The 23,739-nt window shown below is 39.2% G+C and overlaps 1 long non-coding RNA gene across 1 annotated transcript in view; it reads left to right on the top strand.

Moving 5' to 3' along the window:
- Nucleotides 1-2,364: 2,364 nt before the first annotated feature.
- Nucleotides 2,365-23,739, top strand: part of LOC147914783 (uncharacterized) — a 263,718-nt gene continuing 242,343 nt past the window's right edge. Inside the window, exon 1 of the long non-coding RNA XR_015554984.1 lies at nucleotides 2,365-3,747. This is a non-coding gene — a long non-coding RNA (uncharacterized LOC147914783). The remainder of the gene's footprint in view (nucleotides 3,748-23,739) is intronic.

Below are 23,739 nucleotides of genomic sequence, written 5' to 3'. Positions count from 1 at the left end.
GGAAAACTTGATCAGATACACAATTCAGAGTGTCTATTGGATAAAAGCAATCCAATTCCTCAAGGATAAATATAAACGTTCCTGCTTTTAAGAACAAAAAGGCATTTATCCCATGGTCATCTTAAAGGGGATTTTTTTGTAATGTAATGAAGAAGGGCACTTACTGGTGCCTTCTCTTTCCTATCCCCTAAACCGTATAATGACCCCATCTTTGTTTTGAAGGGACCTCGGAGCATTGACCACTGTGTATTATGATTATAAAGTGGGAAGATATTCCTAGAAGTAAGATATATATAATAAATATCAGTTGGCCTTTGCAAACCTATAAGGTGAACGTGAGAAGGGCTTTTGTTAGAAATGCCCAGAAGTGGATGCATAATTAGGATGCTGAGATAGTGCTTGGAGGATCATTAACTGTAGCAGTAAATAATATGTACCTGTCAAAAAGGGACTCCCAGGGTGCAGCAGTAACAACTAGGTGTCCTCAACTCACCTTGAGCAGAGGCACTGGCAGCTGATTCAGAAAGTCAAAGCATCCCACTGGAACTCACTTCCCAGATCACAGATTCACACAGCTGAGCAAGCCATGTCAAGATGGGGTAGCTCCAGAGACAGTTTCTACCACCAGGTTCCATAAGGAGTCTTCTTATTATCCACTATTCTGCTGATCAAGTCTTCAGCATCCAAGAGGCATTCTACAACCACAGAGTTCTTCCCCCACCTTTAACACTGTAGAGATTCTCTCTTTCCTTTTCCATTCTCTAACACTCTGCTCTTTGTGTTTATTTCTCCTCCCTTCCTCCCTCTCCTTTCCTTTCGTTTCCCTCCCTCCCACCCTCCTTTCCTTCCTTCCCTTTCCTTCCCTTCCCTTCCCTTCCCTTCCCTTCCCTTCCCTTCCCTTCCCTTCTCCTCTCCATATTTATCTATTGGGAGGGGAAGGAAGAGGAAATAGAGCTTCTTGCTGAAATGCTATTTCAAAAGTCTCTGCCTCTGTGTTTTCTCACTTGGCTTCCCAACTGGCATTAGTCTAGGGTTAATGGATTGGACTTCTGTTCACAATTGCTGCGTGAAATGTGCTAGGTCTCCCAAAAAACCTTACAGTAAACACAACTCCCAATCATACAGATTGATTTCCATATGATCTTTTTTTTTTTGCTGAGGAAGATTCACTGTGAGCTAACATCTATGCCAGTCTTCCTCTGTTTTGTGTGTGGGTCACTGCCACAGCGTGGCCACTGACGAGCAGTGTAGGTCTGTGTCTGGGAACCAAATCCAGGCCACCAAAGCAGAGCACACCAAACTTAACCACTAGGCCACGGGATCAGCCCCCATATGATCTTTTATTATAGATCAAAGACATCCCATTGATGTAGTGTTGAAAACATCTTTTAATGCATTACATGTCCTTGCCTTATCAGCCATACTGGAAGGCATCTGTTCTGGAAGGGGGTTCCCTAAGTGAAGGGAAAGTGGGGCTTTGCCCTGGAAATGTGGGGGGAATTTATGTCTTACTTGGGACTGTAGGGAGTTAGTAACATGCTCTGAGGTGGCCATAATTACATGAGTGTAATGAGAGATTATTAAGAGTAAGGGAGAAAGTGGCGAGGAGCAAGATAAGTGGCAGTTACATTTGTAAGGTTCAGAAAAAGTTCTTAGAGAGTTACCTGCCCCATGGAATTTGTAACAGAAGTCACCTTGCCAAGGATTTACTTTAGAGGTGAAACAAAGCTGATACCCACCCCCGTTGTACTGAATTAATAACTCCAATGATATACTTTGTGCCTTTAGAGAAAGAAATGAAATTCAAGTCCTAGGTTCATTTTAATTTTGTTCTTCTGGCCGCTGGAGCTTTTATGGGAGCTGTAGTTAGGGCATTTTAGATGAACCTCTCTCTCTCGAGAGAACAACTGAGGGCTTTGAGTGAGAGTCATAAGCATGCTGTAGATAGTGATTTATCACTGCTAGTCTTAGTATAGAACATCTAGATAACCCCCTCATACTTTATGACCCCTCTTTACCAGCCAGAGGGTACCTTGTAGAAACTCTCTCTCTGCTCTACTTGTTGGAGTAGAAAACCAGGTAATTGGTCAGTGTAGGAGTCTACTTTCCTCTTCTTCCTGCAACCCTGTTGAGTTTTGGGAAGTATAGCGAAGAAGTAAATATCTCTGCATACTGGTTTGAACTAGGAGGCTGTAATGCTGCTTTCTTTTGATAACTAGCAAAAGGGGCCACACCATTCAGTCATGCTACAACTTCTGATAATTTTGACTACATAATCAGGGACTTGTAAATGTGCCCAAAGCCTTGGCACTGGGCCTTGGGGGTGATATGTGAACCAGTAATTGATGTCCTGGTAATGGAGTTATCTTTCATCTTATGTTTATAGTCATTTATGCAGTGTTTTGGTATATCTGACAATAATAAAACTCCTGGGCTTGAGTATTCTGTGGTAATTAAGATCATTCACTACTATATCACTGAATCTGCATATAGAACATAGATTCAGAAAGCATTTATTGAGTACTTACCATGTAGCAAACAACCAACAATGTCTGTCACTGTCTAATCCCCATCCTCTACCTTCTGGCCTTTTATCCTCTCCGCAACCCCAAGTTTCTATCTCTAGTGCAATCAGTGCCCATTCAGATACCACTTGCATAATAAGATGGTAGACATGGGAAAAGAGTGAATTTAGTTACTTAACTTTGAACACCGGTTAGAATTTTCCTCGTATGGAATTAATTGAACTGGATTGAACATGTAAAATGTTTTGTCATGCTCAGGATATAGAAATTGCTTAGTTGTGTTGAATATTCCCTTGAAATGATATTTGTTTCTCCAATACAACTGTGCTTAGTGATTATTATGTTTTCCCACAACGACAAAACAAGTGTAAGTACCATGTAGGTTGCAGTGTCTTGAGTTCCTTTCAAAGTAGGAGTTAATCAGTTGACTATTAGCAGGACTTATTGAAACTCTTCACTTTTAGTAAAGGTTCAACTTCTCCTAGTTGGTAACCCCTTAAGCAAACAAAAGGTACATGTGGCCTTGAAAAAATGTGCACATCATCTGTTCTCTTTCTTCAATCAGGTTGGAATGTGCTGACCTTGCCTCCATCTGTTGAGTCTTATGAAGTATCTCCAGGAGTTTTTAAGGCCAGACAGGAAAATGCTCTGAAGGCAGATGAAAGGGAAGTCTGTGCAGGGAGCCCCAACACAAGCCAGAGAAAATTTTCTGTATCTAAAGGCAGTCTGCTTTGTTGCTTCTGGACAAAAGTCTGAGAGGAAGGGGAAACACATGCTGCCTTCCAAATGGAAAGGACCATCACATCAGGCTCTCGTTGGCATGAGCTCCTTGTTGGTGGAGCTTTTCCCGAACAACCATGAGAAAAGAAATGGATGAGAGAGTCTTCTGAAATGGAACTCTTCACTGCTATCTGACTCTTCTAAAAGATCTTCATTTTTAGAAGATTTTCTTTCATCCAGAAATCAACCGTTATGATGTTGTACTTGGAAATATTTGATTTATATCAAATATGAAATTTTAAAGGAGGAAAAATGACTGGAAAGATTATGAAAAGAACCACTTAAACATTACGAATAAAACAAAATGCCTTGTTTGAATTCAGTCCACGCAGATTGAATCTTTTCAGTGCTAGTTAATGAGCCTACCTGCATGAAGAAGACGCTGCCCTCATGGATCCTTCAGCCCAGTGAAGTGGTCACACAACCCAATGCAGTATAAAAAGTATGTAATGGGGTACATACAACATGCCACTGGGAGGCAAAGGTAAATGTATCTGAGGAAGACTGGGAAAGTGTCCACTAGGGTGATGCCCTTGTTGAGGATGTCTTGCAGATGTTCACCAGATGCAGAAGAGGGGAAAGGACCTTGTAAGCAGAGGGATGGATATGTGCAGTCAATGAGGCATGTGCATATGACCTGTGCTGGAACAGTGGGGGAGGTGGCTAGAGCTTTATGGTGGACGTGGTATAAGCTGAACCTGAGATCTGCTGTGGTTAGGTGGAGATGGGAGGTTGAGAGCATGCAGGTAGGGGTAGGGTTACCGGGGCATTCCTAAACCAGATGCAGGGGAGCTGGGGCACAGGAGGCAAATGCTACCTAAAGATATCTTGTATGTCGAATAAGCAAAATATGTAAGATGTCAACTAAACACAGATTTATTTTTGTCTCCTATTGACCCTGTATAATTTGTTCAGTGGGGTAAAATACCCTTGCCTCGGGATGAGAAACCTAGCAGGCCCATGACTTTTCTGCTTGCTCTTAGTAAATTGACTCTCCTACTTGAGGTTGCATATGCACAGTCCCAATTCTGTATTTACAAGTGTTCGGTTCAACCTATTCATTAACATTTCAGTCTTCATTCAAAGATAAGACTCTTCCTCATCCACCCTATAGCCAGAGTCTCCTATAGGCTCCTTTCTCTTCCATAGCTTGGTCTGGAGCAGGTGGGAAGGAACGAGTGATCTCTAAAGGGAAAGCAAGGTCACGTTCTTCTCCATCATCCCCCACTCTCTAGATGCAGTTTGGATCCCATTAGAGGGTAAGAGACTTCTGTGACTGGATCGCTTCACTCTCTCCAGGCCTGACAGATGTTGAAAGCTGGCTCTCTTTCTCATGGGAAACCAATTCTGAGGCTTTGCATTTGTAAATTTTGGGTATGATCACCTGGCACCTTTTTTTTTGAAGTTTTACAATTGTTATTTCTTAGGGATCTCAGTGGAAATGTTATTTAATATCCTGTTAAGTGTATAACATCTGAGTGTGTGGAATATGGAAAGCTGGTTTGGAAATATATTGGGAAAAGGGAGGAATGACGTGGGTAGTGAAAATTAACAAATAATTAACGCTTATTTAGAATTTTTTTTTATTTTTGTGAGGGAGGTCAGCCCTGAGCTAACATCCATGCTGATCCTCCTCTTTTTGCTGTGGAAGACTGGCTCTGAGCTAACATCTATTGCCAATCCTCCTCCTTTTTTTTTTCCTTCCCCAAAGCCCCAGTGGATACTTGTATGTCATAGTTGCACATCCTTCTAGTTGCTGTATGTGGGACATGGCCTCAGCATGGCCAGAGAAGCGGTGCGTCGGTGCGAGCCCGGGATCCGAACCCAGGCCGCCAGTAGCAGAGCGCACGCACTTAACCGCTAAGCCACGGGGCCGGCCCGCTTATTTAGAATTTAGTGTGTTAGGTGCTGTTCTAAGCATGTGATAGGGAGTAATGCTCTTAGTCATCAAAACTCTATGAGGTAGGTACTCATATTTTCCCCATTTTATAGATGAGGAAATAGAAGTAAAGAGAGCTTAAAAAATTTGCCCGAGATCACAGAGTCAATGGCATTGCTGGGAGTCCAGCCTGGGCAGTCTGACTCCACAGACAGCTCTTAATCATTATGCCGCATTGACTGCTACAAAATGCCAGAAATTGTGCTAAATGCATTACATAGATGCTCTCATTTCACACTTTTACCTTATTTTAGAAATGAAGACATTGAATCTCAGGTTAATTAATTTGCTGAAGGTCCTATAACCAGTAGAGCTGGGATATTAATCCAGCTTGAATTGATTCCCAAGGATTTGCCCTTAGCTGCTCCACTACTGGTATCCTCATAGAGAATGCAGCCTGGCGGCTCACAGGTGTGCGATATTTTGGGGGTAGCACTGGGGTTCAGATGCGGACTCTGGACCCAGACCTCCTAGGTTCAGGTCTGCATCTGAGCCCTCACTTACCAGCACTGCATGGGCCCTCACAGCTTACCAGCTGGAGGACATTGAATGTACTCTTAACTGCTCTGCTATGTAGAGTTCTTACTCTGTGCTTCATGCAACCTCATTTGCAAACTGGATAATTGTACCTACATTGTAGAGTCATTATGAAGGTCAAATGAGTGAATATGAATAAAGCACTTAGAAGATGCCTAGTGCATAGTAAGTGCTCTACAAACATTAGCTGTTATTCTTACATTAATTCACAATAGGATCAGGAACTTCTGTGCCTGTTCCTAGACTGTTAATAAATTGACAAATTAACAAACTGTTAATAGATTAATAAATTCCACAAATTCAGGTTGTGGAAATCACTTTCTGCTCCTCAGCGTTCCCAGGGACTAAGAACTTCTGTACGAAGTAAAATGGCTTTCTGTCAAGGTGGTAATAATTCTTAGGTTCCTTTTTTGTTTGTTTTAACATTCCTATCTTGTTATCTGACTACGCCATTGAGCAATTACCTAGGAATACAGGACTTCAGGTTTTCTTGGAAAGAGCAAATTTGCATAGTCTGCTATCTTGCTCCTGTCAAAAGCTTAGCTGACATTTATGGCCAGGATAGGGTCTTGCCCTAACTTCATCACATGGAATCCACTCTGTTCTTTTGACTTCGATGAATTCATTTATTCAGAAACAAATTATTGGTGGCCTTCAATGTGTTTGGCACATTTCTATATACTGGGGATACAGCAGGGAACAAAACAGCCAAAAGTACCTGCTTTCAGAGCACTTACGTTCTAGTGGGTGAGACAGTCAATGAATAAATAAGTAAAATATATAGTAAGTCAGACAGTGATAAGGCAATAGAGAAAAATCAAATAGGGAAAGAGGATGTGCTGGGGGTTTGTAATTTTAAATAAGAGTGTCAGGTTTAGGTATGATGATGTAATTGTGATTTTGTTACAAAAAAGGAACCTTTACCATTTAGAGATATATACAGATGTATTATGGTAAGGTATACAGAGCTATTATGGTGAAAAAATGTCTGAGATTTGCTTCACAATAATCCAGAACTGGGCCAGAGGCATCAGGAAGGAGTTGCAGCTGAAACGAGGAAGCGATGTGTTAAGTGTTGAAGCAGAGTGACAAGTAGCTGAGGCTTCATTAGCCTCTTTGCTCTACTGTTGTGTGTGTTTGAAAACTTCCCCAATAAAAAGTTAAATAAAAATGGTAACGGCTTAGGGGCCAGCCTGGTGGCGTAGCAGTTAAGCGCGCGGGCTCGGCTTCAGCGGCCCTGGGTTTGCAGGTTCAGATCCCGGGCACGCACTGACGCACCGCTTGTCAAGCCATGCTGTGGCGGCGTCCCATGTAAAGTAGAGGAAGATGGGCACGGATGTTAGCCCAGGACCAATCTTCCTCAGCAAAAGAAAGAGGAGGATTGGCATCAGATGTTAGCTCAGGGATGATCTTCCTCACACACACACACACACACGCAAATGATAACGTCTTAAACATGCACGAATTAAAACAATAGGATTCCATTGCAAAACACAGACAAAACCCCTACATCTACAGTTACAAAAATAATTAATAAAATAGTTATTTAAGGTATTAAACTTATGTAAACAATTTATATTAGATTATTAAATTAAAAGTTAACAAAATAACTGAGTGTCTGGGGCTGCTTCGTTGAGACAGTGTGGTCCAGGTGGAGACCTTGGAGAGGGGTAGGAGTGCTGGGAGGTGAGAGGTTGGGGGGATGAGGCAGTGAGCCCTGGGAAATTCTGGAGAAAAGCCTTTCAAGGAAGAGTGAGTGATCCGAACAGTGAATCAAATTCCATGACTGTCGGGGGAGGGATGTTACCCTTGTATGGGGACAAATGGTCCATGATGATGCCCTTCATGTACGTTGTGCTTTGCAATTTAGGAAGCTCTTACAAATCTACAAGGCAGGGCCCATGTCTTATTCATCATTGCTTCCCCAGTGCCTAGCAGAGATCCTGTGCTACTGGAGTGTTGAACACTAATTTTCTCATATCTTTTCCTACAACAACCCTGTAGGGTAGACAGGAAGGACTCTTTATCCTCATTTAATACCGAAAGGGTATCATTTAATATCATTAGGAGTCTTAAATCACAAAGCCACTTGCTAGGTGGTAAAGCTACTTGATTTCAAGTCCTCTGGGTCTTTCCCTCTTGCCACGTAGTCTCTATTAAGGGGCCCAATCCCTTGATATAGAGGGATCGACAGATGATTAAATTTTTGGTGATGCAATTTATTTGAGGAGTAAATAAAAGTGCTAGTGTCAAGCTTAGACTCTTAGGACCAAATTAAATTTCCTCCAACTGTGTGTGGCCAGAGAAAATAAGAAATCCTGTTAAAGTATAAACCTATGCACGAAACTGTTGCTGTGAAACTCAGATCACTTAACATCGAAAAAAGCAAAACAGAACAAGACCCACAAAGGCATTTTACATGCTGCTTAAAGTTATACACCCGGGAAATTATGTGCATACGACTATGTGTGCATACATTGAATTTCAAGTTCCGTGGTTTTAAACCTTCTCTCCATATGTAGAATTTTTATAACCAGCAAATAGATGGGGCTTTGGGGTTTAATGAAAAGATTTGTATGGATAACACATGTTTTCCTTTATGTAAAATAATCTCTCAGCCTGTTGAAAATGCCTGAGTTTTTAAGTGCCCATGGAATAATTTTATTTGACCCTTAAATCATATAGTTTTCTTCCTTTTTTTTTTTTTTAGTGTGTCATGGTTCCTCTTATTTTTAATTCTGGAGGCCTGTTCAGAATAAGAATAAGGGATACTTCTGTATTTTTAGTTGATTCTATGTAAACATGTCTTTTACAAATGTTAACATATTTTAGGTGTTGAGAAGTACGTGGAGGGTATATTTAGAATTGTAGCTTCATGTTCTTTGCTTCGTCTTTGGGGGACAGATTTAATTAACAGCTAAATGAGTTTCTTTGCTCTTAGAAGAGCATGCTTTAGGAAAATTATCTTAGACTAAGTTGGAGGCAGTTTTATTGATCTTAATTCCATTTGGGAGAAATGGTTTGAGTTAGTGTAAAGTTGCTCAAGTTGGGGATTCATCATCTTTTAAACACACACTTTAAAGAGGTCATAAATTTGTAATAGAACTTACCACAGGGTCTGATTTTATATTTTAGACTTCGCCCCGGATGTGTCCTAAAGTCTGCAATAATATATCCCTTTCAGGCTGTTCTAAAGGGTCAGCTGTTTGCGATTTCTATGGAAACCAAACTAATTTTAGCAGAAATAATTAAACCATGGGAAAGTCTATGGCTAGCCATGGTGATATTTCTTTGCAAATAGTAAGTAATGTTGGCATTGAAAAGTTTACATCTGAAATGTAGGCTTTAACCTCAAAAGTGCATACCAAAAGACCTTCTGAAATTATAATTAAAAGCATTATCATCACCTGAAAGTTATTCAGGAGGATTCTTTTAAATAGACAAGTCTTTTTTTGTTTATACTTTAGTTATTAATTTCTACGTTTATTGTACTATGATCAACAACGAAGGCCTGGAATGTTTTTTGAACTTTGCACTTTATGATGTTTTCTTTTTTACTTACTATATAGTTGAATTTTGTAAATGCTTCTTGATGACTGAAAAATGACATATTATCTGTTTTTAGTTATATTTACTGTGTGTCTGTGTAGAATACTGTATGTATGTATTTCTGGGAATTTCCCCATGTATTTCTAGAAGTTGTTGCTTTATTTACATGCTAGGTTGACATCAATGTAGATGGTGACTTTGATAAAAATAAAAAGACCTTTCAAAAATTAGTAACATATATACGTTAGTAGAATGTCACCTTAATATGGCAATATGATATTTTGTCTTTCTGTAAAAGTGTGTGACAGCCTGCCCCAACTCCCTAGTCAGTGTAAAAACGTATTTCTTATTGAAGAGATGTTCAACAATCTCATCCAGTGGCAGGAAGGCTACTTGGGTTGTGGTGAGGTCTGTCATCGTCTCTGCAAATTATGAATAGTTTAGGATCTTCTGTAGCTGGGGGCAGGGGGAATCTTTCAAAGGAGAGGTGATGTGTACTGTGGGAGAAGACGCCAGGTCCCAAATTCCATGTGAGTCTCTGGCATTCAGGGGCAGCTGATATGTGAACAGAGCTAATAGGTCTACAGGAGAGACCTGCTTCATTGTTAAAATTATGGGCTCAGCTGTCACAGTTGTCCTCCTGGATGGAGAATAGGAGGGTTCAGAGGCACCTCCTTTGCTAGCCCCAGGGTGAGTCATTGGTGCTGCAGAATGGGTCACTGGAAGAAGAATGTGGAGGAGGAGGCAAGCGAGCTTTTGGCAAGAGTCTGCTGGCAGAGAGTCAAGCGCACGCTCTGGTGTAAAATGAGTCTTCATCTTGGGACTGTCACTGACATGGGGGAGTAGGGATGTTTACTACATTGCCATTGAGAAAGTGTGTAAATTGAGGTAATTTACGCCTTCTATAAACATTTGCTAATTTTTTTCTTCTAATAAAATATATTTTTGGTACATATTGGCCACGCTGATCCATATTTAGGGAAATGATGTCATATTAGGGCTGTCCAATGATAGAATTTTCCTGTGATTTCTGAGAGGGGTTCCTCAGGCAAATAAAATATGAAACCCCCTTAAAATAAAATAACTTGGGCTTCTTTGACAGGACAGCCACTCTGTTCTTGATTTTTTTTGTAGCATCTATATTTTCCTAGTCTTCGAAGGCCAAAATTCTCTCCATACTTCTAAAGTGTGACATGGCACCCCTGCCATCCAAAGGATTCAACCTGTGGGGGTACCTACTGCATTTAAAATGTAGGGCTCTCAGATGAATCCAGTTTTATTTAAGCCTGACCAAATAGGTATTGAAAATCTTAATGAAAGGAAGCTGGATGTTATTGGCTTATTTCCTACCTTATTGAGTTTCTGTCACAGTTGCCTGAACAATGTTCGATGACTTAATTTAATTTACTTTCTTTCTGGGGGAATAGGTGGAAAAGAAATACACATAGAAATAGGAACACCTTACAGCTAAACAGATGTATGTAGAAAATTAGAATGTGGGATGAGAAATCTGAAAAAATTATGCTGAAGTACTGATTGGACATTACAAAAGGGGCTGAATCCTCTGATAAAGTTACTTTAAATGATAAATACTTTAAAAAAATAGGTTGAAGAAAAAGTGATTTCACAACCATGGTCTTCTATAGAAGAATGCTAGCAGAGTCCTAAGAGACCTGGTTTGTGTTTTTAAAAGTCACATTCCCATTTCACCTGGAGAGTAGATGTTACCTGTGTGGGCTCTGGAGCCAGGTTACTGAGAGTCTAACCTGAAAGTGACCACTTCCTATGTGTATGACCTGGGGCAGGTTGCAGAATCTTTCTGCAAAGTGGGTATGGGTGATGGTAACCTACTGGATAGGTTTGTTGTGAGGTTGAAGTGAGTACATATATGTGAAATGCTTAGAAGAATGTCTGGCACTCAGTAAATGTTAGAAATTCTAATTTCCAAGTAATTTCATTTCTCTAGATCTCAGTTTTCTCATTATTCTTGGTATGGATAATGACCAAGGATCACTTTGTTGATCACTGAAGGGATTTTCTCTCCAGGAGGAGAGATATATACTCAAAGGCTGAAGGCTCAAATCAAAATAAATGACATCAGAGGTCACTTTGGGTCTGGGGGGATAATGGAAGGCTTCCTGGCCAAGTTGACTTACGCTTTAAAATAGTAGTTGCCAGACTTGGGAATGTTATAAAGTGATAACTTCTAGAAAACAACGTTGGAAACAAAACAGAGGTGCCTGACTTTATTTTGCCAAATGATGAGGGGTAGGGGAACTCCTTCTGCCATCTAATATTACCATTATTTTGTAAAAGAAGGCACTTGAAGATGAAAAGAGTTATCTCAGCCCAAGGACAGTGCTTTAAATTCAATATATTTGCTTTTATGGAATCTCACTACATTGTCATTTTTCTCCTCTCCCTCCTTGACTTAGGTACAATTTCATCATGGACCAGGCAATCTACATGCCAGTGTTGGGGAAATATTACCTTTAAGGATGAGAGGATTTCCATAGCCAGAAATCATGTATGGGAAGAGGAAAAAAGGATTTTAGCAAAGACATCTGTATAAACAAAGGCAGAGGGGTAGCGCACTGGAATAAGTAATGCTGGCTGCTTTATTAGGCATATCTCAAATACTAATGGCATGACAAAATGTTTATTTCTCACTCACTAAAAGTCTGTTATGGGTCAGGCAGTCTTCCTCCATCTTGTAGCTATGCCACTTGGAACATGTGCCCTCTAAGGTGACTGGCAGGGGAGGAGAGAGGGAGAAGAGGCACTTGGCTCTCAACTGCTTCAGTCTAGAAGTGATACATGTCATAAGCAGAACCAGTCACTTGGCTCTATTCTTACTGCAAAGGGAGCTGGGGACTGTAGACGTTCCCATGGATATTGGTAAGTACCAGAGTGTCCTCATGGGGGAAAGTAGGAGGAAGCACTTAAAAGTGAAAAATACCATTTTCATTCTGTAAGTTTGAGATTCTATGCAACCATGAGTGGGAGTAAGGGGAGGTAAGAACTGGAAAAATCTACTGTGATCAATGGAGGAAGAATACGAATTCTGTGCTAAGGAGTTTAGACTTTATTAGGGATAAATTAAGTTTTTGAGCAGGGACTAATATCGGACCCTTCTTAAAGAAAATAAGTTACTGTAGAAAATAGATTTAAGGAGAACCAACAGCATGAATGAAGGTAGTGATTCTAAAGTTAAATTTGAAAGACAATATGGGGGTGGAATTGATAGAAATTCGTGGCAATTCCTTAGATATAGAGGAACAAGGAAACTAAGAAGAGAAAGGCATTGAAGATAATTCTAAGGCCTCTTGGAGACTGGGTGGATGATATTAAAGGCATGCCTCAGAAATATTGCGGGTTTGGTTCCAGACCAGTGCAGTAAAGCGAATATCGCAGGAGAGCGAGTACACAAATTTTTTGGTTTCCCAGTGCATATAAAAGTTATGTTTACACTATACTGTAGTCTAAGTGTGCAATAGCATTATGTCTAAAAAAACCAATATACATACCTTGATTGAAAATATTGCTAAAAAATGCTGACCATCATCTGAGCCTTCAGTGAGTCATAATCTTTTTGCTGGTGAAGGTCTTGTGAAAAAGGCACTATCTGTGAAGCTCAATAAAATGAAGCACAAGAAAATGAGGTATGCCCATAGGACATTTTATGAAGAGCAGGCTTTGTGGAGCTGCATGGTGGTTGTGCCAAGTAACTCACTGCTGTGCTTGCTGAGGTTTATGAGCCAGTGGAAGATCTAGCTGACAGGAACCATTTTCACTCTGTGACCTCAAACCTCAAGTAAGCCTATGGAACTTTCTAGAAATCTTATTCTCTCTAACCAATTCACCTTCCCCATTCCAAAGAGGAAGTTTTACACTTTCTCCTCTTTCATTAAACCTTCAATACTCCCTACCCCTCCTCACTCGTGGCCAATAACTTCTTATTTCATTGAGAAAATGGAAGCAATCTGAAGAGAACTACACCGCATCTATGCAGGGTCCAGTCTCTGGTCTGTCTACCATGCTTCCCTTTCTGGAGCAGCTGTCCCTGCTTCTCTGAGACCCTTTCCTCCACTTGAGCAATGGCTTTCCTCCTCACTTCGTTCTGGCTCCTGCAATTATCCTTCCCCTTTCTCCTGAATCGTCATTTCCCTCTCTCTCCTGGATCATCTCTATCAGCACGTAAGTGTGCTGAAATATCTCCCATCTTTAAAAGCTCTTCCTAGAACCCTCATCTCCCTCTAGTTTCTGCCTCATTTCTCTGTTCCTCTTTACAACAAAACTCCTCAACAGGATTTCTCTACTCAATGTCCTTCACCTAGTATTCTCTATTTCAGTCTAATCAGCCCTTTTCCCACATTCTACTGAGAGTGCTCTTGTCGGCACCAGCAGTGACTTTCATCTTGCTAAATCCAGTGGTCAGTTCTTGGTACTCATTTACTTGAACTCTCAGGAGCTTTTGATAAAATTGATCACTTCCTCCTCACTGAAATACCAACTTCTGGAATACCTAACTGCTGGGTTTTCTTCCTAGTTTGCTGGACCTTCCAAATGTTGGAGTGCCCCAGGACTCAGTCCCTGGGTCTTTATCCACTCTTGCTCCTTGGGTGATCTTATTCAGCTAATTGGTTATAAATACTACCTACATACACAGCATTGCCCTGTTTCCTCCACTTCTCACCTCTCCATTGAGCTTTGATTTGTGTATCCATTTGCCTACTTGATATCTGAAATAGAACGGCTAATAAAAACTTATACTCAACTACCCAGAACAGAACTATTGGCCCCTCCCTGCCACACCCCTTCTTACCTCTCCCAGCAAACAAATCCTCCCTCAGTCTCTTGGCTCTCTATCCCCTCCTCCACTACAGGCCACCACCATCCTGCCACTGGCTTTTGCAACAGCCTCCTGACTGGCCTCTCTCCTTCCACCATTCCGTCCCCTGACCCCAAACCTAGGATATGCACTATACAGTAGCTAGAGTGATCTCTTTAAAACTGAAATTAGACCATGTTACTCCTCTGTTCAAAGCTTCCAGAAGGCTTTCCATAAACTTTACGATGAAACCTGGCACCTTTTCCCTGGCCTACAAGGCCCTATAAGGCCTCATTTCTGGCTGCTCCTCATTTTGTTTACCCTCTTCCAGCCGCACTGACTTCTTTTTCTTCACACAAGCCAAGGATGTGTGAACACAGCAGCCTTTGCATTGCTGTTCCCTTTGCCTTCCTTTCCCTCAGATAATTGAGTAACTCATTCTCTTGCTTGCTTCATCAGATCTCTGCACAAATATTACCTCCAGAGAGAACCCTTCCTCAATAATCGTGTCTAAAATGTCCACTCCGGACCGGCCTGATGGTGCAGCAGTTAAGTGTGCGTGCTGCTCTTCGGTGGCCCGGGGTTCGCAGGTTTGGATCCCAGGTGCACACCGAAGCACTGCTTGTCAAGCCATGCTGTGGCAGCATCCCATATAAAGTAGAGGAAGATGGGCATGGATGTTAGCCTAGGGCCAATCTTCCTCAGCAAAAAAAGAGAAGGATTGGCATCGGATGTTAGCTCAAGGCTGATCTTCCTCACACACACAAAAAAAGTCCACTCCCTTTACCCTTTCTAATCCTTTTACCATGCTTTATTTTTCCTCATAGTCCTTATCACTACTTAAATTTATATTGTATACTGATTTGTTTACTTTTTTAATTGAGGTATAATTTATATATAACATTAGTTTCAGGTATATGACATAATATTCAATATTTGTATATACTGCAAAATGATCACCACAGTAAGTCTAGTTAACATCCCTCACCACACATGGTTACAAAAATTTTTTTCTTGTTTATTTTTTAATTGTTGATCTCCTACATTAGAATATAAGCTCAATGAGGGCAGAATAAGCAAATGAGAATGATCTGTTTTATTCATCTCTGTATCCCAGTGTCTACTACCCCACTACTAGATAGTACTCTTGTTTGGTACTGTCCACTACCCTACTACTACACAGTGCTCCTGTCTAGTATTGTCTATTACCCTACTGTATCTAGGACACAGTAGGAAGTCTATAAATATGCATTGAATGAATGAGTGAGTGAATTAATGAATTTTGTTGTTCAGAATCTTGCAAGTGAGTGGGAGTGACAGCGATAATCCACGTGTATTGTCTTTGGCATAGAGGTGGTGGCTGGAAACATTTGATTCCACAGACAACTTCTGGCTTCTTCATTTTCCATATCTTCACCTTCAGTGACTCTTCCCTCCCCTCTCAACTTCCCCAACTTCTCAGCACTCCCTCAGATAATTCAACATTAAAGTTCTTTTGGATTGTGAGAATTGTGTATCTCGGAAAAAAGGCAGTAAAGAGTTAGAGATCATGCTGCCATCTAAAGGACAGAAATGGTAGGAGGCCTGTCTTGTTAGCAAAAGTGAGAGACGAGATTGGGCATTTCATTAGCAGTGGGGCAGGTTAAGACCAACTCAGCCTGCTCAGAAAACCTCTTGTTCTCTTTGGTGACCTAAGGAAATGAAGGTTGTTGGGTAATTAGTGCAAATGTTTGCAAAAGATTTAAAGTCAGAAAGTCACATTTGGATCTACTTTTTGCTTTCCTCCTTTATTTTTAAAGTGTGTGTGTGTGTGTGTGTAATGTGGGGGAGGTGATTGTATTTTTGCTCAGAGAAAAGATCCAAAAATGTTGACAATGGTTGCCTTTGGGTGATGGAAATGTGGTATTTTTTTTCTTTGTTCCATTTCTCCGAAGTTTCTTCAAAGTGCGTTATTACTTAACTGATTTTTTAAAAAAAGATTTAATTTTTAAACTTAAATAGGAGATTGAACAAGGTTGATTCAGAAAATCCATGCCTTATGAAGACCAAATTGAAAGAAATCTTTGATCAAATCAAAATTTATTATGCTGAAGGAGTAATATATTTTGTGTTTTCTCTCTTTGAAGAGGCTCAGCTTGACAAAAATGCAAAGATTTAAATTTGCAGAAATAATTTAGTATGATTAAAAGTGTCTATTTGGATGAATAGGCAAAATTCTAGAAAATATTTGGATAGTTCAATAATTTTTGATTTTTATAGGTAGGAGGCTTGAGAGGGAAAATTTGACCTGTGAGGGAGATGCAGCCCCAGGAAGATGACCGAATTGCACTTTGGCTGACAATCGAGAGTTTGGAAAAGAATATGTGTGATAAAGGTCAGGAAAAATCTAGAAAGGAATCACCAAAGTACACACGCTCAGTCTGCAAGGATTACAGTCGAAATGGACGGATTGTTTACTGCATACCACCTGAAAGCATTAACAGCTCCTCTAGACAAACAAAATTATTTGAGCTGGAAAAAAATTGTTTTTAAACTGTGAAAGCTCTCTCATCATTGAGTAGCTCAGCAAAGGGACTTTGAACTCATGGTCATTAGAGATCTTTTAAGGAACAGGAGCAATCATTAGGAAGAGGCCTGGTTGGACTATGTATCCAGTACAAGAGAGAGAACTAATGTCCAGTGTATGCTTAACAAATTTGCGGATTCCAATGCTAGAGCACCTATACGTTATGCGCTGAGGTTGGGATTAAGGATCAGTCCTTTAGTGTCTACCCACAGAATACTGGGGATTGACCTGGAGGGAAGACCAGAGAAAGGCGAGTCTGGTAGGCCAAGCCAGCTATTGTGAGTTCCTGCATTATAGGTCTTGGTGGATTATGTTCTGCAAATGTTACCTGCTGAATAATAATAATAGCATTTGTTGAGGGGTTACTCTTAGCAATGCTAAGTGCTTTGCAAATATTATCTCAGTTAATCTTCTCCCAAACTGGATAAACTAAGTGCTATTAATATAACATATTAAAACAACAACCTCCAAACCAAGGAACTCTATTTAAGTAATTGTCCTAAATTCACACAGCTAACGTGTGTACAGTACAGTCTGACTGAGTTCATAAGGTTAACAACTACACTCTGTTGCCCTAGAGCTTGTCTTCAAACATTTGGCTTGCATGACCCTAAAGGAATATTGATTATCAATACTTACCTACTTTTGCATCCTTTTATGTTGACATCTAGTTTTTTCATCACAAGTTAAAAATTTTAATGTGTTTTAAAACACTCTTTTAAAAGATTTGATGTTCATGATATTAAAAAATATTGCATTATTCCTTTTATTCCTTGAGATAGTATTTTCATCCTACTTCTCTTACAGAATTTAATCCTAATGTAACATATTTTTGCACTTCTGTTGTTGTTCACTGTGGTGGTTAGTTTTCTATGTCCACGTGGCTAGGCTATAGTACCCGGTTATTCAATCGAACACTAATCTAGGTGTTGCTGTGAAGGCATTTTATAGATTTCTGTAATCAGCTGGCTGTAAGTAAAGGAGATTACCCTTGATAATGTGAGTTGTGATTCATCCAGTCAGTTCATCCAGCAATAATTGAGGTTTCCTGAAGAAGAAATTCTGCCTCAAGACTGCAACATTAACTCCTGCCTGAATTTCCAGCCTGCCAGACTGCCCTACAGATTTCAATTTGCCATCCCCATGATCACATGAGCCAAGTCCTTAAAATAATTTCTTTATATCTCCTATTGGTCCTCTTTCTCTTTAGAACACTGACTGATAACATTCATCCTAGTAAACTGCAATAACAACAACAAAAAAGTAAATTGAAGTTAAAAATTATATATATTTTTCTGTGATAATAGGTTATGATGTTAAAATATTTCTTTGTCATTGAATTATCACTATATTAATAGTCTGCAGCTGCTCAAAAATGGTATAGATATATTAAAACACTTGATAATTATTAAAAGTAAAAATATACAGGAAATGCATCTCTCAATTAGATCCACCGAGGAGTATATATGTGAAACTGTTTCTGGGGGCTTGGTTAAAGGAATTATTGAATTGTTTCTTTGTTGGTTCCTGGACCATTTTAAAGTTTGAGATGGGTGAGAGGTAGACCTTTCTTTTGCAAATGGAAAGAAAAGTTACTGTGAAAGAGGAGAGTGGAGTATCAGTCAGACCAGTTATAGAAAGAGTACCATTAAAGCAGAGGATCTGAAAACTGGTTCCTTTAAAACTATCTGTGATCTCGTACCCAGTCTAAAATCTTTGCACACCTCCAGGACAAGCGTGCACTCCTTGGAAGACTTAATTGTCTGGGTTTGAGAGTTATCTTGTTTCTCTCACATGTCTTGGTGGCTGACCTGGTTTCTACTTAGTGAAATTGGCAAACCTCTGGTGCTGCTCGTTTCCTGCCTTCTGTTAATGTAGGCCCATTGCTTTACTGTGATCTTTGGATTCAGTGTCCATTCCGGATCTATCTTCCTGATGTTTTTCAAGTCTCCTGTCCCAGCAATTTCCCTGGCTTCCTAGCTTTTTAACTTGACAGCTTGTTATTCCATTATACACCTTCCAGAATGGCACACCTGCTTATGATCCCCTCAGGGGCCCTAGATAGATGCTGGAGCCGGTGACGTCAGTCAACCTGTCAGCCATCTTGCTTTCATTGACTCTATCATGAGGTACCAATTAAGTTAAAAAATACTTCATTGTCCTGCTTGGAAAGCTGGACCTATTGTCTACTCCAGTCAGTTTCCATTTATCCCGCTTTATTACTATTTATCTTTTGGTCTTCTTTGCCCTTTTAGGCTTACTTGCTTTTTACATTTTCTTTGTAGGTTTCAATTTGCCCTACTTCATGATTTTCTAAATGCTAGTAAAGATCAAACCATAGAAAATAATATCAAAATTTACCAAATTGTAGAGAATGAAGGAACAGTATAAATCATGATTTCCATGTATGTGAGAGAAATAGATTTTGGAATTGTGTAGAAGTCATTTAAGCATGGGAGTCTGAAGTAGGAGAGAAAGTTTGAGACCAACATTCCTCTAGGACTTTCCAGTCACTCTGTGGTAGCGCATTACATATGTGCTTCCTTCACTCTTTCTGTCTTGCCAACCAATGTTACTGACCCTGGCAGTTGAAACAGGAGGGAAGGAAGAGAAATGGGGAAAAGGGCAAGAAGGTTCTTGCTTGACATCTACTTTTGCAGAAGGGGATTTGCCAATATTCAAAATGAACTCTTTCTCTCTTGGGATACTTTCTGTTCTGTGGACACCCATTTCCTCTCATGGTTGGGGGTTTCTCATCTGTAGTTCTCTTGTTGCAGTTGAATGTTCTTGCTTATGCCATCTGCAGACTCTTACAATCTGATGGTCTACTTCTGGCTTCTGTTTGCTGAGGTCTCATGAACCTCTCCAGGTAGCCGTATTGAATTGGATTCAAGACAATCCCTATACTGGCTTACTCATGCTCTCTCTCTCTCTCTCTTTCTCTCACAGGCACACATGCACACACAGGAAGCCCACATAGTGCCATTGCTTACCCACATGGTGCTTTTGTCTTTATTAGAAAGAAGTGCACGTTCCTCAAGACACTTTGTTCCTACCTGTTGGGAAGTTTTTGTAATACATATTGGTTTTGTTAGAACAAGACCCTCCTAGTGCCATGTGCCAGAAAATAAATATACTACCATGTGAATGAATCCACCCCCTTGACCCCATTAGATGTTGTACTCTTGACAGCACGCAACCCGCACAACATACATGGTGGCTCTAGGCCCACATATGGATACAGGAAACATTCTTTGCTTAAATAAATTCTAGAAATGAAGGCTGATCCCAACACAGCAGCAAACTCTTCTTTGCCCTCCTGCCAAATCAGTTGGGAGGATTGTTTACCCCCAGAGTAGTCTCCTTAAGCTCTTTCTTGCCCTGAGGTAAGGGTCAGCCTTCCCTCAGACTCAGGGGGACATTGAAGGACTGGAATTCACAGAGGAACAACAGCTATCTCCAAAGAAATCTTCTTCACAAATTCTCACCAATATCTAACAATCTGATCTTTTATAATTTTAATGCTCATAAAGAATTTCAAGTCATGTAACAGCTTTTTGGCTTACTCCATTGTAAATTTTGCATATGGTCTTATACCACTTTTTTCATCTATTTTTATTTTGGTGCTTCAGTTGGAACTTCTATTTTAACATTCTATTATAAATAAAATATGAAATGCAAATATTTCTCCAAAGATGATAAACACCTTTCACTTTGTTTCAGTGAGAATAACTTAATATGGATAGAACTTATCTTAATTGGAAAATTAAAATTTACCAAAGAATCTTCTTTTTGGGCTTGATGTAGGAACAACAGGGCAGATTTCTTTTAGAACAGTTTATTAGGGAGGGAGATCATGAGAGTCTTTTATTTTCGTTCCTTCTGGCAATTACAAAGGATCACGTGAAAGAAATATCCCTGAGGATAGTTTAAGAGGATATGAGTTAAAGCTGAAAATAGCAAGATTTAAGTTGAGTGTAATGGATTTTCTGACATAGAAATTCTTTAGCACTAGAATGAAATATCAAAGGATCCTTCCCCCAATGCTGGCCACCAAACCAACTTTGTGGGGTTATTTAAACAGCCTTGTTTTCTGGAAGTGTTCATTATCTCTGCAAATTGATGTTGGTTGATTAAATCTTAGTCCCTGATTAAACTAGGAAACTTCTGCTAAAAAGATGGAGTTATAATTTCTCTTTCCATAGGTACATGGCATTATCTAGCCTTTTTAACCCATATAAACGTATATAGCCTTGTGATCCAGATTCTGTCAGATGTCATATTAAAAAACAAAACAAAAACAGTTATGAGAGAAAATATATAATTTAAAGCAATTAAAAATCTTTACTCAGTTTCTTATGCAAATATATAAGGGTAGCAGATGATGATAGGTATTGAAGGAGAATTTTCCATGAGTGTCTCACATTTCTGCATGTCTTGTGAAGGAAATCACTGACTGCCCTTTGTACTGGACTATCTTCTCAAGGATGTTTGTATGGCTAACAGCCTTGGAAGATAGAGATTATGTTTCCCTCTGGAGCAAAGAACAGGTTTTCTTTTTTATTGAAGTATAGTTCACATACAACATTGAATTAGTTTCAGGTGTACAACATAGTGATTCAACATTTATTTACATTACAAAATGATCACCCTGATAAGACTAGTTACCATCTGTCATCAAACAAAATTATTACAATATTTTTGACTATATTCCCTATGCTGTACATTACATCCCCATGACTTATTTTTTTTATAACTGGAAGTTTGTACCTCTTAATCCCCTTCACCTATTTTGCCCACCCTCCATCCCACTCCCCTCTTGCAACCGTCAGCTTGCTTTCTGTATCTATGAGTTTGTTTGTTCATTTGTTTTGTTTTTTTTTTTAGATTCCACCTATAAGTGAAATCACATGGTATTCTTCTTTCTCTGTTTGGTTTATTTCACTGAACATAATACCCTCTAGACCAATCCATGTTGTTGCATATGGGAGGATTCCATTCTTTTTATGTCTGAGTAATATTCCGTTTTGTATATATACCACATCTTCTTTATTCATTCATCTGCCAATGGACACTTAGGTTGCTTCCATGTTTTGGCTAATGTCAATAATGCTGCAATGAACATAGGGGTGCATATATCTTTTTGAATTAGTGTTTTGTTTTCTTTAGATAAATACTCAAAAGTGGAATTGCTGGATCATATGGTAGTTCTATTTTTAACTTTTTGAGAAACCTCCATGCTGTTTTCCATAGTGGTTGCACCAATTTACATTCCCACCAACAGGGCATGAGGGTTCCCTTTTCTCCACATCCTTGCCAACACTTGTTATTTCTTGTCTTGTTGATAATAGCCATTCTGACAGGTGTGAGGTGATACTCATTGTGGTTTTGATTTGCATTCCCCTGATGATTAGTGATGTTGAGCATTTTTTCATGTGTCTGTTGGCCATGTGTATGTCTTCTTTGGAAAAATGTCTTTTTAGGTCCTCTGCCCAATTTTTAACTGGATTGTTTGTTTCTTTGCTATTGAGTTCTATGAGTTTTTTAATATATTTTGGATATTAACCCCTTATTAGACATATCATTTGCAAATATCTTCTCCCATTCAATACATTGCCTTTTTATTTTGTTCATGGTTTCCTTCACTGTACTAAAGCTTTTTAGTTTATTGTAGTCCCATTTGTTTATTTTTGCTTTTGTTGTCCTAGCCTGAGGAGACAGATCCAAAAAAATATTGCTAAGACTGATGTTTTCTTTTAGGAGGAGACAAATCCAAAAAAACATTGCTGAGATTATGTTTTCTTCTAAGAGTTGTATCGTTTTAGGTCTTACATTTAAGTCTTTAATCCATTTTGAGTTTATTTTTGTATATGGTGTAAGAAAGAGGTCCAGTTTCATTCTTTGTGTGTATCTGTCCAGTTTTCCCAACACCATTTATTGAAGGACTATCTTTTTTTCATTGTATATTCTTGCCTCCTTTGTCATAGATTAATTGACCATATAGGCGTGGGTTTATTTCTGGGCTCTCTATTCTGTTCCATTCATCTATGTGTCTGTTTTTGTGCCAATACCATACTGTTTTGATTACTGTATCTTTGTAATATAGTTTGAAATTGGGGACAGTGATACTTCCAGCTTTGTTCTTCTTTCTCAAGATTGCTTTGGCTATTCGGACTCTTTGTGGTTCCATACAAATTTTAGGATTATTTGTTCTAGTTCTGTGACAAATGCCATTGGCATTTTAATAGGGATTACATTGAATCTGTAGATTGCTTTGGGTAGTATGGACATTTTAACAATATTAATTCTTCTAATCTGTGAGCATAGTATATCTTTCCATTATATGTGTTGTCTTGAATTTGTTTCATCAATGTCTTATAGTTTTCAGTGTACAGATCTTTCACCCCCTTTGTTAAATTTATTCCTAGGTATTTTATTCTTTTTGATGTAATTGTAAATGGAATTATTTTGTTAATTTCTCTTTCTGGTAGTTCATTGTTACTGTATAGAAATGCATATAATTTCTGAATATTTATTTTGTATTCTGCAACTTTACCGAGTTTATTTATTCATTCTGATAGTTTTTTGGTGGAGTTTTTAGGGTTTTCTTTATATAGTATCATGTCATCTGCAAATAGTGACAGTTTTACTTCTTCTTTTCCACTTTAAATGCCTTTATTTCTATTTCTTTTTCTTATCTGATTGCTGTAGCTAGGACTTCCAACACTTTGTTGAATAAGAGTGGCAGTGGGCATTCTTGTCTTGTTCCCAATCTTAGAGGAAAGGCATTCAGTTTCTTACCATTGAAGGTGATGTCAGCTGTGAGTTTATCATATATGGACTTTATTATGTTGAGGTATAGTCCCTCTATATTCACCTTTTAAGGTTTTTTTTATTATAAATAGTTGTTGAATTTTGTCAAATGCTTTTTCTGCATCTATTGAGATGATCATATGATTTTTATCTTTTGTTAACACTAGGTATCATGTTGATTGATTTACAGGTATTGAAC

The sequence above is a fragment of the Ceratotherium simum genome, chromosome 17, assembly GCF_057802395.1.
Source record: "Ceratotherium simum simum isolate JZ-2026a chromosome 17, ASM5780239v1, whole genome shotgun sequence".
Classification (NCBI taxonomy): Eukaryota; Metazoa; Chordata; class Mammalia; order Perissodactyla; family Rhinocerotidae; genus Ceratotherium; species Ceratotherium simum.
Note: the sequence above shows the minus strand (reverse complement) of the source record. Positions and strands in the feature narration are given on the sequence as shown.